Genomic DNA, 14,430 nt, shown 5'->3' on the forward strand with positions numbered 1-14,430 from the left:
TTCTAATGGGATTGTAGTGGTGTCTCACTATGGTTTAATTTGCATTGAACCATCTTCATGTTAATTGTCAGCTGTGTATCTTTGTTGTAGTATCTGTTCAAGTCTTTTGTCAATTTATATATTGGATTGTTTGTGATTTTATCATTGAATGCATGTTTTGCAAATATTTTTCTTGGTCTGTGACTTACCTTTCCCTTATTAATGATGTCTTTTAAAAAGCAAAAGTATTTTTTTTTATTTTGGTAAAATTCAATTTATCGCTGTTTTCTAGTATACATTCTATTCATCCAATTTATGAACCACTTGACTTCCCTCAGTACACAAAAGTTTTTTTCCATTTTTGTCTTCTAGAAGTTATGTAATTTCAATTTTATATCTAGGTCTGTGATCCATTTTGAGTTAATTTTTGTATATTTTTGAGGTAAGGATCAGGATCTTTATTTCCATGTGTGGATATTCAATTATTTCAGCATCATTTATTATAAAAATTATCTGTTTACACCTATGTTGAAAATCAGTAAGCATGAGCATTGGAATCCTTTTGATTACATAGATTATTGTGCTATCTATAATAGAAACAAATTTTCTTCTTTTTTTTCCAATCTGTACTTTTAAAATGTATTATTTTTCTTTCCCTATTGAACTAACTAGGGCCACCAGCACAAAGCTGAATACATGTAGTGAGAACAGTGAGAACAATGTTTTCCATTACCAAAACAAATTTGTCAAAGCAGAAAAAATGCAAAATGATTAACACAATAGAGCTAACATATCCATCACCTCATGCGGTTACTGCTTTTTTTTTTTTTTCAGTAGGAATAGCTGAGATCTCCCTCATCACATTCAAGTGTACAATTCCAATTCATTATTATTAACTATGGTCACTAGTATCTTTTCTTTTTTTTTTTAAAGAGAGAGTGAGAGAGGAGAGAGAGAGAGAGAGAGAGAGAGAGAGAGAGAGAGAGAGAGAATTTTTAATATTTATTTTTTAGTTCTTGGCAGACACAACATCTTTGTTGGTATGTGGTGCTGAGGATCGAACCCAGGCCACACGCATGCCAGGCGAGCGCGCTACCACTTGAGCCACATCCCCAGCCCCAGCATCTTTTCTTATGAAGGCATTAATGTTATCGTGAGGCCTCCACCCTCATGACCTAATCTCCTTCTAATACAATCATATGGGGGACTAAGGTTCCAACATATGGATTTGGGGGGAAACACAAAGATTCAGTCTAGTGTGATGAGAAGTATCTTCAAGGCCAAAACAGTTTTTCCAACTAAGCCCCAATTGTGGATTTCCTTTTAGATAAAACTCAGAAAGGTTCTGAGGCTGAAATCTTTGTTCCAGAGTAGAGGTTGATATTTTCCTCCCTGATATCTTGTCAACCAAAGTTTCCTCACAGCTGGAACTAAAGCAGCTCCAAATGCTTAACTTCTGAGGCAGTTTAGATAATAAAGAAATAATCCCACAAAGGTTACTAATGTGGAGATCTTGACACTCAAGCAGAGATGTCTCATACAATTTAAACTATGAAGCCAGTTCCCAAAGTCTTGGAGTGCTGTTTGGAAAACTCTCTAAGACTAAGTAGGCTACTTGAATGTCTAGGAGAAAACACCTATTAGCTCAGTAGAATGGAAGTGATCTTGTTCATCAACAGGCATTTGATCCTTCAATGCCAGGAGCTCTCTCAGCTAGGCAGAAGGATGGTTCATCAGGAAGGTAGAGGTCAGGAGCTGATCTTTAGAAACTGCAGCTGTTAAATGACAGATTTGTTCATCAGGCATTGTGAAGGTGCTGTCTTGGTATTTAGCTTCTCCTTACCTGGGTAAACTGAGATTCAGGGACACCACCCTGTTCTTACCCCATCCTTTTGGGGATCTTGTTCAATGTGCAACACTCGGTGCTTTAAGGGTTGGGGCAGATCTGTGAACTGGGCCTCAGACTCTTGAAGACTTCTGATCATAAAACTTCCTGCTCACAAGGCAAGATAAGAAAATAAGGATAAGTGAAAGCTGATGAAAATATCACAATTCTGTTTCAATTAGTCAGTCAGCCTGGTCAACAAGAAAGATGCCTACAGATTTTAATTGGTCTCAGGGGAAAAGAACAGAATGTTCTATGATGTCCTTGTTCACCCTGATATTGCATTATCTGGGCCACAGGGCAGCTGCAATCTTTCCCTCAGGGCTCAGGATGTCTGCTGAGAAATAAAACTCAAATTCAGTGTTAACCTTTTTACCACCATGTTACTTCAACACAGATATACTTCAGTAGAGTTAGTTTTAGACATGCAAAGTCTGTCCCATTTCTAAATAGGTCAATCTTATTCCTAGAATACTAACCTCAGAGGATCCTAATATTGGGGGAAGGACAATTGCAGCTGGGTAGAGTGATCAGAAATAGCTTAGATGAAATTTGGGTCTGTGCTTTTCATGCTAATCTCACTCATCCTTCCAGAAATCAGTCACTTCTCTGTGTCTTGAAATCTCCATCCATAAGAATGAAATAGCTATGGTCTCTCAGAATGTAAAGTTATAAAATCCACAGCACCAATCCTGACTTGTTCTAGAGGATGAAAAACCTTCATGATCGAATGGCATTCTCCTATTTCAAGAGCTTTTCTCCTGCCCATGTTTTCAACTTGTGAATTCACATGCTGTATCAGTTAGGATAGGCAAGGTTCTGCTGTGGCAACAAACATCCAAATGCCAAAGGCTTACTTCTCACTTTCATAATGGTCTGATACAGGTCAGTCTGCTCTCTTTGGTGGCTACCTTTCAACAGTGGTGACACATTTGGGCTGCTTCCATCTTGCAACTCTACTCTATCACAGTTCTCTGCTTCCAGCCATCAGGGCCAGAGGGAGAGCATGCATGGAACTCCTACTCCTTCTTCACCACCTCAGACAGGAAATGCCTTACAGTACTTCTATCACACTCATGTTCACCAGCCGGAATTAGTCGCATAGCCCTGTCATAAGCTCAAGGGAAACTGGGAAACCTGAAGGAGTTTGGGGAATATTTGAGAAGGGAGTGCCAGTGTTGCTTCCTCATATTCTATGAGCTATTATTTATTCTAATATGTCTAAACTGAGTCAGGGATTCAAAGTGGAGAGAAAGATCCACTTAACAAACCTAGAAAATACTACCATCTAGGGAAACTTAAGATCAAGGTTTATTCCAATTACGTTCAAAGTTGGGAGATGCATGAAGAAAGAGGCAAACAAAGAAATTATTGGGTAACACATAATTGCTAAGAGGTATAAATGAAGTATAGAGGAAGACAGAGGCAGAAGACTTTCTTTTTGTAGACCAAAGAACCAACTTGATAAGCTGAAGGAGGAGTAGGAGTTTGCCAGGTGATATTGTTGGGGGTTGGGGGTTCCATAGGAGAGTAAAAGGAACATAGGATCAGACTCTCTTTATTTTAAAGCCAAATTCAACAGGACTGATGCCTTTATTCCTCTGAATTAAGCCTGTTCTTCTTTGTTTAAAAAAAATAGTAACTAAATTCTTACAGCATCCCAAATGAATGAAAAAATAAAAAGAGGAAGTAGATGGAATAAAGACTTTGAAAACAGTAAAAAAACGGTCTTCACAAGTCATACCCTGCTAGGGTATCTCAATAAAATTTTGGGTGGCATATCTGACGTAATGTTCAATTATTTTGTTACAAAAGTTCTGAGGGTAATAGCTCTTTGGGGGAGAAGGTCAGCCCTCATTTATTATTTACACCCCCCCCCAAATTAGGATCTATGCCCAGAAACATTATTTCCAGAAAACGATAAGACTTACAGAGATTCCTCTGAATGGTACTAGCTCCTTAGGGGCTTAGATGCCTACTTTTTGAAGTGAGGCCTGCCGCAGTCTTGGCTGGGCACAGAATCACGAGCCACTCAAGCAGGAACAAAACTTTATTTGAAAAAGCCGCCAATACTCCGTAGGCGCCGGCAAGCCAAACCCGGTCCTCCCACGCGGGCGTCTGCCAGAACCGTGCGTTCCCCAGGGAACCAGGGGGCCCGGACCTCCCCCGGAATTTCCTCCTACTATCCTTCCCCAACCAATGGGAACTCTCCAGGAGTCCTGTAACTTGAGTCCGGTAGCAGGCCAAGGTGAACAGCAGGAGCCCAATTTGCATATGAATGTAAATCTTAACATAATCATATCATCTCAGTGGCTAGCTGGCTTCACTTTACAAGCAAAGGTGCCATGCATCATTTATCTGCTTGTGGCTCCCAGCAAGGCCTTTCAGAAAAGGTTACTGGTTAAAGCATATTGCATTTGCACAACTTTCAAAAGATTGCAAAGTCCTTTTAAGTATCTATTCAGGAAGCTGACTAAAAAAATAAAGATCATGAGGAAAGGAACACTTTTCCACAGTTGGTGGGATTGTAAATTAGTACAACCACTATGGAAATCAGTATGGAGTTTTCTCAAAAGACTAGGGATGGAACCACCATATGACCTAGCCATATTACTTCTAGTACTCATCCTAATTAATTAAAGTAAGCATAGTATAGTGATATATGTATATTCTTGTTTATAGCAGCATAATTTACAGTAGGCAAACCAAAGCTGTCTGTCAATAGATGAATAGATAAAGTGTAGTTATCTGCACACAATGGAGTTTTAGCCATAAAGAAGAAAAACAAAAAAATCATATATATATATATATATATATATATATATATATATATATATATATATTCCACATCATTGGGAGAAAACGTGAATTTTTGCAGCCTTTTTGGACGACATTTTGGCAGCAGCTTTTTAACCTAGCAATCACACATCTAGGATATCTAGACCCCTTTTTAGGGGGTCTGTGTGTGTCACCACCAAAAGTCAGAGGGAAAGCAAAAAAAATCCACCACTTTAAGGGACATCCTGTCCTAATCTTTAACTACATTTGCACAAAATCCAAAGATAAACATATAAGTGAGTCTGTTGCCAGCTATATTTACTTGAATAGAAATAGTTGCAGGGGACTCACTATCTCAAATAGGAAATATTCAAATAATTCATTACATACTAAAACTGTAAGCGTATATATGCATGCATTGAAAACTGATATGATCTGATGTCTTGATATAGAAGAATGTCTATGATAACCTGCTTAGTAAAAATTCCAAGCCATATACATGTGTGTGTGTGTGTGTGTGTGTGTGTGTATATGTCTGTATGCATTCACAATTTAAATAAGCATATATATGTATTGCATCTATAAAATCAGTGGTCATCTCTTAGGAGCAGATTTGAAACACTGGAGAGACTATAATTGTGCACTTTATGCATTTCCTTATGCAAAAGTAAAACCTGATCCTTTCACTTTTTAGGGTGTCTGTTTGTGTCACCGCCCAAAAAAGTCAGGGGGGGGGAAATATCTGCCATTTTAAGGGTCATCCTGCCCACATCCAGCTCCACAAATAAATAAAACCTTAAGTCAGTTTCTTTATGTCTCTTATTCTTTCCAAAGAGCTTTATCATGACCTTCAATATGGCTGATATCTTTGTATAATTTTGAACATGTGCTAGTCATTTTAAATAACTGCTTTCTTTCCAACATGAATAGTAACCTGTGAATCTGTGTCTTTTTTCTTTTCATATGTGTATTTGTATAACCATCCTCTATAACAGCAATTCTCAACTGTGGTTGCACATTGGATTGACATGGGGAGTTTTAAAAAATATTGATGTGTGGATCCTACCCCTAGGGATTCTGATTTAATTGGTCTGGGGTGTAGGAAGGACAAGATTTTTAAGTTTCCCAGAGAATTCTAATGCACAACCAAGACTGAAGTCTGATTTTTAAAATTCAGACTCACTTGTAAAACTCCTTTGGAAGTAAAAGCTTTTATTTTCTAAGAGCTTTTTGCCTCTTAATCTTCTTTCTGCTATTTCTTTTTTCGAATCGTTTACAATAATCATGTATTATCTTACAATGACAGATGCACCTCAATTTATGAAGGGTTTTTGTCCTGATAAAAACCCATTGCAAGTTGAAAATATGCTAAGTGGAAATGCATTTAATATATCTAACCTACTGAACATCCTAGTTTATCAACACAGCGTACAGCAGAGTGTCAGTTTCCCTTTATGGTCACCTGGCTTACCAGGGAGCTGCTGTTTGTGCTGCTACTATCCAGCATCTTGAGAGTATATGGTACTGCATATTGTTAGCTCAGGAAAAGATCAAAAATTCAAATTCAAATGCAGTTTCTACTGAATTTGTATTGCTTTCACACCATCAGAAAGTCAAAAAATGTAAGCCGAACCATCTTAAGTGGGGACTGTATAGGGTCAAAAAAATTTTTAAAAAATGTTCTTTATGCAAAAAAAAGAAACAATAAAAATGTACATATATATATGTATTGCCAGTCTGATTTTAAAATGTTTCTATTTTATTAAAACTGTGAACTTGATGGAAATTGGTTCATCTTCATTTTATAAACAAGAAAATTAAGATGCAGCAACAGTGAACGACTTGCCTAAACTCTTCAGCTCCTAAATAGCAGGGCTGGATTCAAATCTAAATTCTCTCAACTTGGGTCCTGAATTCTTTGCAGTATGTTTCACTGCCAGCCCTACTAGATGAGGATCTGGCTACAAATGAGACTACTATCACCCCTCTCCAGGAAGCTGGGGAAGGAGAAATACCAGGTGTCAAAAACTCTTGATTAAGAAGGACAAGACTCAGGCTTAGACACCTCTCCTCCACTTTCAGCTGTCATATCCACTCCTGGAAACCACCTTCCCTCTCCTTCCTCATCCCCACCTGCTCCCACTCTCTTCTGTGTTGTCCTGCAGGGGGTAGCAGTAGCCACATGTGGCTCTTGAGCCCCTGAAATGTGTTTAGTATGACTGAGGAACTGAATTTTAAATTTAATCAACACTGAAATCGATATAGCCATATAGGACTAAAGGTATTGTCCTGGACTATACAAGTCAGGGTAATTGTTAAAGTTGACACCACTCACCTTGAAAAAATTATATAACGGGGAAGATTCATTTGCTCATCCCATAAGAAGTTTTTTTTTTTTGTTTTTTTTTTTTTTTTTTTTTTTAAGTGAGAATCATGATACACAGCATAAACTCAAAACTACTTACCATGGCATTCACAATCTGGCTGCTAGGTTGCAATACTTAATGTTGTGGTCATACCAACCTATTCATCAGGCTCTAAATGATCATCATTTTCCCCAGGATGCTGCCTCCTTAACAAATGCCCACTATCATACTCTTAGTCTGTATTCTCAAGTCGTTTAAGGCACAGCTGGAAACACCTGGTATGTGAAACCCTCCTTGACTCTTTCACCGCTCACTCAACTCTCCAGTGAAATGAATCACTCTCTCCCAGAACTTCCAGCATTCAGCCCGTTCCATTATGGTTGCTGATTCAGCTGTGCTAGGGAGACAATGTAATAAAGTGTGGTGAGTCCTCTGTTGGAGAGCTATCCAGGGGAAGATGGAAACAGAGAATAAGGGCCACCATGGCCAGGCTGGAAAGAGCAGGTCCTCTGATAAACAGATGGGAAAACAGAATAATATATGCAAGGACATAGTTTAGGTAAAACATCTGTGAGAAAAAAAAAAAAATCATCCAGGAGTAGGGAGTGGCTGAAGAGGCGATCAGACCACATGGCAAACAGGTGATGAATTTCAGAGCCCATCCATGCTCTGAGTCAATTATGCTCCTGAAAGTCAGAGATCTGAGAGGTGCATTTGTGTCTGTCACAGAAGGGGATGGATTATATCCAAATACCTGTGAAATCACTCTAATGAGTAATCAAGCATTATACAACAACAGTTTTTTTTTTTTTAACTGTGAACATCTAGGAACAATTTTAATGGTAACATTGGACACCTCAGAGTTAACAAGAAGGGCAGCAGATGGAAATTAACCAATTAAACTACAGATGTTGTTTGTGAAATTGAGTAAGAGGTGGTGAGTAGAATAAAGGCTTTCGTTTTCTGTCAAAAGCTCTTTTTAAATGGATTGAGACCTCGGGCTTAGCAAATGACTGGTAAAGCTGTTGAAACTCCTTTTCCCTTGGGTATTTAAGATTGAGACCGACCAAGCATGGAGTGTTGAGTCAGTATCCACCACGTGTGCTTATCACAGTACCGAATGCCATGGGGAATTAGAGCTATAAGAGGAAGTGAGTGCTTTTAAGGAGTATATGATTCTCTTGGATAAATGAAACCAACACTTACCAATGACAGAAATATCACCGAGCAGTAGGCACAGCTTTATAGACTGGATGGATTAACCTGTTTGGAAAAGAGAATAAATTTATCCTTGACCAAGAAGCCAGCCAGAACCCATCCTAAGCCTATACTGTATCATGCCTCTATTCAGGGTTGAGTCATTGACAAGCCCCAGAAATGACAAAGACAAAATAAAGATAAGAGTGAAATCAGTGAGATGGAATGAGTGGAAATCTGAATTGAAAATGTTATTGTTAGGCAGCTGAGTAGGATCTTCCTTGGGGTTCTGGAAGCAGAGCCCTGCCTGTCATCCAAGCCTCATGTGAGTTTTACAGTCACTGACTTGAGCTTTGCTCACCCCATCCTTCATGTTTCCCAGGTGAGGCGCCATCTCTGTGCTCTCTCAACCATAGATGGGTCTAATCAACAACTTCCACACCCCCAGCCCAGGACTCAAATTCCCTTTTCAGGCAGAGGAAGGCTCGGGCTGAGTCATTCCAGTGATAAACGCTGTAGTCAGTCTAGGGAGGTGTCCCCAGCTGCCCCTGCTGGAGGGCAACCAAGTGAGTAACCCTGCTGGTGTCACATGGTACTGGAATGGAGCCAGCTTGTGCCTGTGCCAGGTCCACGGGTCCATGGCCACAAGCGAAGTTGTTCACAACACTTGCTCACCCTGAGCCTCCCCTGGAGGGGCACTGGAGGTCTGTCTTGGGATCTTATAGTTTGAATAATTGAACTTGAAGAAGAAAGTCTTGTGACCCAGTGGACTGGCAAGTGATGCTCTCATTAGTTTCCTAGAAAAGAAGTTCCTGAAAAAATCTTGCTCAGGAATCCACACCCCCTACTTGCCCCTTTCCACATATTTCCTTGCCCTCCTCAGGAGCTCCTGTGGCTGACACACAGATGCCAGCAGCGTGCTCACCCAGCGCAAAGAAGGAGAGAATGACGATCTTCAAGATGCAGGATGATGCAAAGGCTGAAAGCCACAGTCAGAACCTGAGTCAGGTTCCCTTGGAGTTGGTTACAGTGGCTAGAGTTTTGAGGTGCTGCAAAGCAGATAGGGCATCGAGCTGTGTGTGGTGTCCCCCCAAGGAAATTATACTTCAGACCCATTATAGTTCTAGTGGTGAGTTTGGGATATTTGCCCTGGGTTTTAGAATGTTCCTTCAACTTGAACTTCCATGTCATTAGTTTGACTCTCAACTGTGGATTTGAATCTCCTAAATTCTCATGTTGTTTCTTCCTCCTTCCTCTGTTCTCCTCCATCTCCTCTTATTTCTCTCTCACTTTCGCCCCACCCACTTCCTAGATTGACATCCATTCCATCCATTCAGCTCATCTATTTCATTAGGACTATCATTTGGATGTTGTGCTTGTTCTTCCTTTCTTATCAGATCCCCCTTCAGTGTGTTGTTATTTTCCTGAGTCCATTCAGATGCTTAGGTTTAGGACCTGGGTGCTTTAGGTGGCAGAAGGTGCAGAGGTTGTCTGTCCCCATGTTCTATGGTTAGCACTAGGCAGGGAACCACCAGCCATAGCTTCTGAATCTGAGAAGGATGATAAATTAGAATAGCTTGTGTGGAGGTATGAACTTGGATTTTATAAGCTCTTTTCTTCTTTCCTTTTTTGACTACTTTCTTATAGCATTTTTTTTTAAATGGACAGGACACTCCCATCTACTCTCAATGACAGCTCAGTAGCATAGATCAATGTGGGGTATAAGTCTACTTACTTTACAGACAGGCACATGTAGGTCTAGGCAATTAATTTAGGGTCACTAGATTCTTGGTAGAAGAATATGATTTAAAGATAGGGCCTTCTGATCCTCCACCACTAGGGCCCCTTCTTCTAGAACAAATAAAATGTACAAAAGTTCTGCACACACACACACACACACACACACACACACACACACACTCGTCCACACATGAATTAAATTGGTGCAGATAAGTGTTCTGATGTATGAGTCAGGAGGTAGAAAATCTGAGTTTCAGACAACTTTAACCAGCTCTGAGGCCTAGCAAACCACTTCACTTCGCTGAGCTTCAGCATCAGAAAAAAATGAAGTGATAAACTTCCAAAGATTCTTTCCAAACTTCCTGTAATCTCCATCATTCTGAACATCTAAAGCTCTAGAACTAAGAAAATGGTCTCAGAATGAAGAAGATCCTGGTCCTTTCCATCTGGCCTCACTTTGGCTGGCTTGCAGCGCTTCCTCCATGGCTCTGACTGGCTGTCCCCGAAACAGCATCAGGAGTATTTGCCAGGTTAACCTCTAGTAGACATAACAGATAGCAGCACAAGTGTACACTTGAGCAGGGCCATGGCTTCCCAATATCTTATGATACTCTGTGCTCCTAGAGTGAAGATGTCTCTTGGCATTGAGCTTAACTTCTACTACCTGGGATGTTCTGCTGTCTAATGTTCACCTACCTGGGAGGTTTACCCATTAGCACTCATTAGAACAGTGGAACAGATGATTTAATCAAATTGGCCCTGTGCCACCTATTTAAGTGAATGATTGTTCACAGGAAATAGGACTCAGATAATAGAGTGGAGGGGAAAAGGGACATAAGCAGTGTCTAGGAAATTCAGACAAGCTAATGGTGGCAGTGGGTGGCTAAAGGGAATGTGCATCAGTAGAGAGTAAATAACACATTGCTGGGAACAACCTTTATCACTGTGCCCATGATGGGCATGTGAGAATTTGGGTAGTGTCAAGGAACAAGAACGGTAGGATCAGCAAGAGCTAAAATCTTAGGCCTAGAGGAGGTTCCTAGAGAAAGTCTAGCCCAGTGCCTTGTGCCCATATAGGAAATCACATGTGTCATCCTAAAGAGGAAATTATCTATAATTTATAGGGTGCCCACTATGTGTTAGATATCACTTCTACACTTCACAACACCTTTGAAAATAGGAAGAGTGGTCTTTGTTTTATGTGAGAACCTGAGGTTCAGAGGGGCAAATCTGCCCAATGCCACCAGCAGGATGCAGTTTTCTCTGACCCCACTGTTGATGTCTGTTCAACTCTCCCACATGTCCTATCCATGTGAGTCTAAGCGTGCTTCAAGAATCAGTGTTGAAAAACATTTCCCATTGACCCCGCAAATAGCCAAACATATGGACATCAAAAAAGATCCTAATGTTGGACAGAAATCTTCTTCATACTTGATATCTTTCTGCATTATGTCCTCTGTGAAGATAAAATCCAATTAGCATTCTTTCTATGTTGCCCATTTATAAAGATGTTCTTTGGATCAAGCCTTTGGGGAAATAAACCATTGGCTTTAATTGATAGTAATTATGTTTCTGGTGTTGTGATTTGAGCTGGGGGTTCTTGGGTGAATTAGGACAATGGCAATGAATGGTCTTTCTGGTCCAAGTCCAGCCTCCCATTCAGGCCCAACATGGCTTTAGGTAGACAATATTCCCAAATGCCTTCATCCCCCATGCTGTTTTATCTACATGCACCTTTATTATAATACTTGCATTACTTTACCTTGTACTATAGCCTGATGACTCATTTTAATGTGTCAATGTAAGTAGGCTCTGGGGTGCTCAGATTAAACATTGTTTCTTAGTGTGTCTGTGAGTGTTTCAGATAAGATTAGAATTCGAATGGGAGGATTTAGTAAAGCAGATTGCGTCCCTCAATGTGGTCAGGCATCATCATCCAATCCATTATGAAAGTAAACAGAACAAAAGGCAGAGGAAGAAGGCATCTCCTCGCTTTCCCCTGACTCACTGTTGGAAATGACATATCTCATCTTCTGCCACTGGACTGGAATCATAGGTTCCCCTGTGTCTCAGGCCTCTGGATTCTGAATTACACCGACACCTTTATGGATTTCCAGCTTACAGACAGCAGATCATTATCTATTATCACATGAACCAAATCCATAAATATGTATGCATATATATGTATATGAATATGTATGTGTGTGTTTGTGTGTGTATGTATATGTAGTGACCCTTTGTATCCATGGCTTCTCATCCACAGATTCAGTTAAATGTAGATCAAAAATATTGGGACAAAATGCTTTTGTACTGAGTATGTACAGTTTTTTTATTGTAGTTATTCTCTAAGCAATACATTTTTTTCTTTTTTTTTATTGGTTGTTCAAAACATTACAATGCTCTTTATAACAACTATTTTTATAGCATTTACATTGTATTAGGTATTGTAAGTAATCTAGAAATGATTTAAAATATATGGGAGAATGTGGATAGATTATATGCAAGTATTATGCCATTTTATATAAGAAACTTGAGTATCCATGGATTTTGATATCTCCAGTGGTAGTGCTGGTGGGGGAGAATCCTGGAGTTTAATGTCTTCCAATCTTCCAAATCTTAAATTGCCAGCAACTGAGTCAGAGATTTCTTTGAATCTCTCAGATCTCCTCTGAGGCTTTCTATGGCTAGGTGACCCTTACTTGTTTCCCCTTCAGTTTGGAGATTCTGTGCAACTATCCTTCTTGCAACTATCCAGACCTTAGGACAAAGCTACCATCTCCTAGATTGATGGTTGACCCTGGCATGCTCCCTAACCTATAAAATTTTTCTCCACTCTGTTACCAAGACTCAACACAACTCAAGGATCTGGTAATACTCACATATCTAGGGAAACTTCCAAACAAAAGGTTCATAGAAACTGCTAAATTCGCTCAGGATAAGTGCAGTGCAGGCCCAGTGAGCCAAGCCCCAGGAAATTTCTTCCCCTTCCCTGCTCAGGACCTACTTGCAAACAATTAGGAGAGTCAGCCTAGGACACGTTGCCACTGCCCACTGCTTCTCCTGAAGAGAGCTGAGCAGCAAAACTCATGAGCCTTCAAGGGAAATGTCACATCTGGGTCACTGATTTTGAATTTTGTTACCAAATACAATGGATTTGCCTCTTGGTCAATGCAAAGCCAATCAGCACAACAGAACCCAGAGAGCTTTATTACCTACAGCAAGTAAGGAGAGCACTAGAGAGAATTCTCAAAGCAGAAAGAAAGAAAAAAAATGGCTTTTTATTGAGGAAACCTATCTATATTCACATAGGAAAAACACATCATCACATGTAGAGGCAGGCACATTCCTGAGCATGCTCAGTTCAAGCTTTATATGATTTTTTTTAAAGTGGTACAAATGCCTCAGGGCAGAGAACTTAGTGTTATGATGAGCAAAGTTTACCCTAGATAACCTAAAAAGGATAAGTCTGTGATTGTGATTGTGATTATTTGTAAGTTTTTTTCCCTGAAAAACAACTTTGAAGGCACATTAACCCACATTTTAAAGGGGTACCATTTCTCCCCTCTACTATATATATATATATAGGAGTTTGCCCTTAAAAATGGCTGTCTAGCAACTAATAGAAATCAATCCTTAATGCATAGCAAGAGACAATGTGAATGTATATTTTTTTTCTATTGGTTTTGCTTTTCTGGAGAACCCTAATATACATATACTAATTTGTCTACCAGACTAATTGCCACTATTAGGTAGAAAATGAGTCTTCCTAATAATTTGCAGGAAGATTTATTTCTGCATTGTTTTTACTGGTGGAATGTCCCTCCCCCCATTATATTCTAAGAAGACACTCAAACCTTTGTTTTATCTTGACTGAAGTAGTTATTTGGTGGCTTTTGTGATACAGGGCCCAAAGCAGATACCACCAGATTCCCCATAAAGAGGAAGTGTATTTATTTTTTGACAAAAATTCTTATCTGTGCAAATTAGGTAAATTTTCCAAAAGCAGATGCAATCTAAGGGTTGGAATGAATAGAAGCTTCTTGCTTGGAAGGAAAGTGTTTTCTTAAAGACAAAGTTCTATAATATCCATAAGTAGTAAAATCAAACACCACAATCCCATGAGAGGGCAGGCTATCGTATGGGAATGGTGTCTTGGTAGGGAGGTGGGACACTAACTGAACAGACACAACAATGCCCTTGTCTGGCAGAGAATAGCAGGACCTTTCTCTCTGATCCACCTTCAAAGGACAAGTAGGTCATCAATAACCAGTGTGGATTGAAGGTTGGAGTCCCTTCCAAGAAACCTGGACTGAGTAAGATCCCCACATTGTAAGAGAGAAAGCAGCAAGCAAGTCATGACAGAGATGATTTTTTGCAGTTTCCTTGACCAGTGAGGGTTGAGAGCAGATTGAATTTGACTTAAAGCAGACAAAAGAGATTTCTATCTATCCTAGGTGAGAAGAATAAGGTAAAATGTACACTTAA

The 14,430-nt window shown here is 39.7% G+C and overlaps 2 long non-coding RNA genes across 2 annotated transcripts in view; one reads left to right on the top strand and one right to left on the bottom strand.

Annotated features, from left to right (window-relative positions):
• Window positions 1-14,430, top strand: part of LOC308652048 — a 278,634-nt gene that overhangs the window by 110,573 nt on the left and 153,631 nt on the right. The window lies entirely within an intron of this gene.
• Window positions 994-8,700, bottom strand: LOC308652503. Its single transcript, XR_014022800.1, has 5 exons — window positions 8,567-8,700; window positions 8,215-8,271; window positions 7,323-7,405; window positions 1,863-1,968; window positions 994-1,754 (listed from the first exon to the last, which is right to left on the bottom strand). It is a non-coding gene; the product is annotated as an uncharacterized lncRNA (long non-coding RNA).

This window comes from Spermophilus citellus (assembly GCF_964194105.1).
Source record: "Spermophilus citellus genome assembly, chromosome: 6".
Lineage (NCBI taxonomy): Eukaryota > Metazoa > Chordata > Mammalia > Rodentia > Sciuridae > Spermophilus > Spermophilus citellus.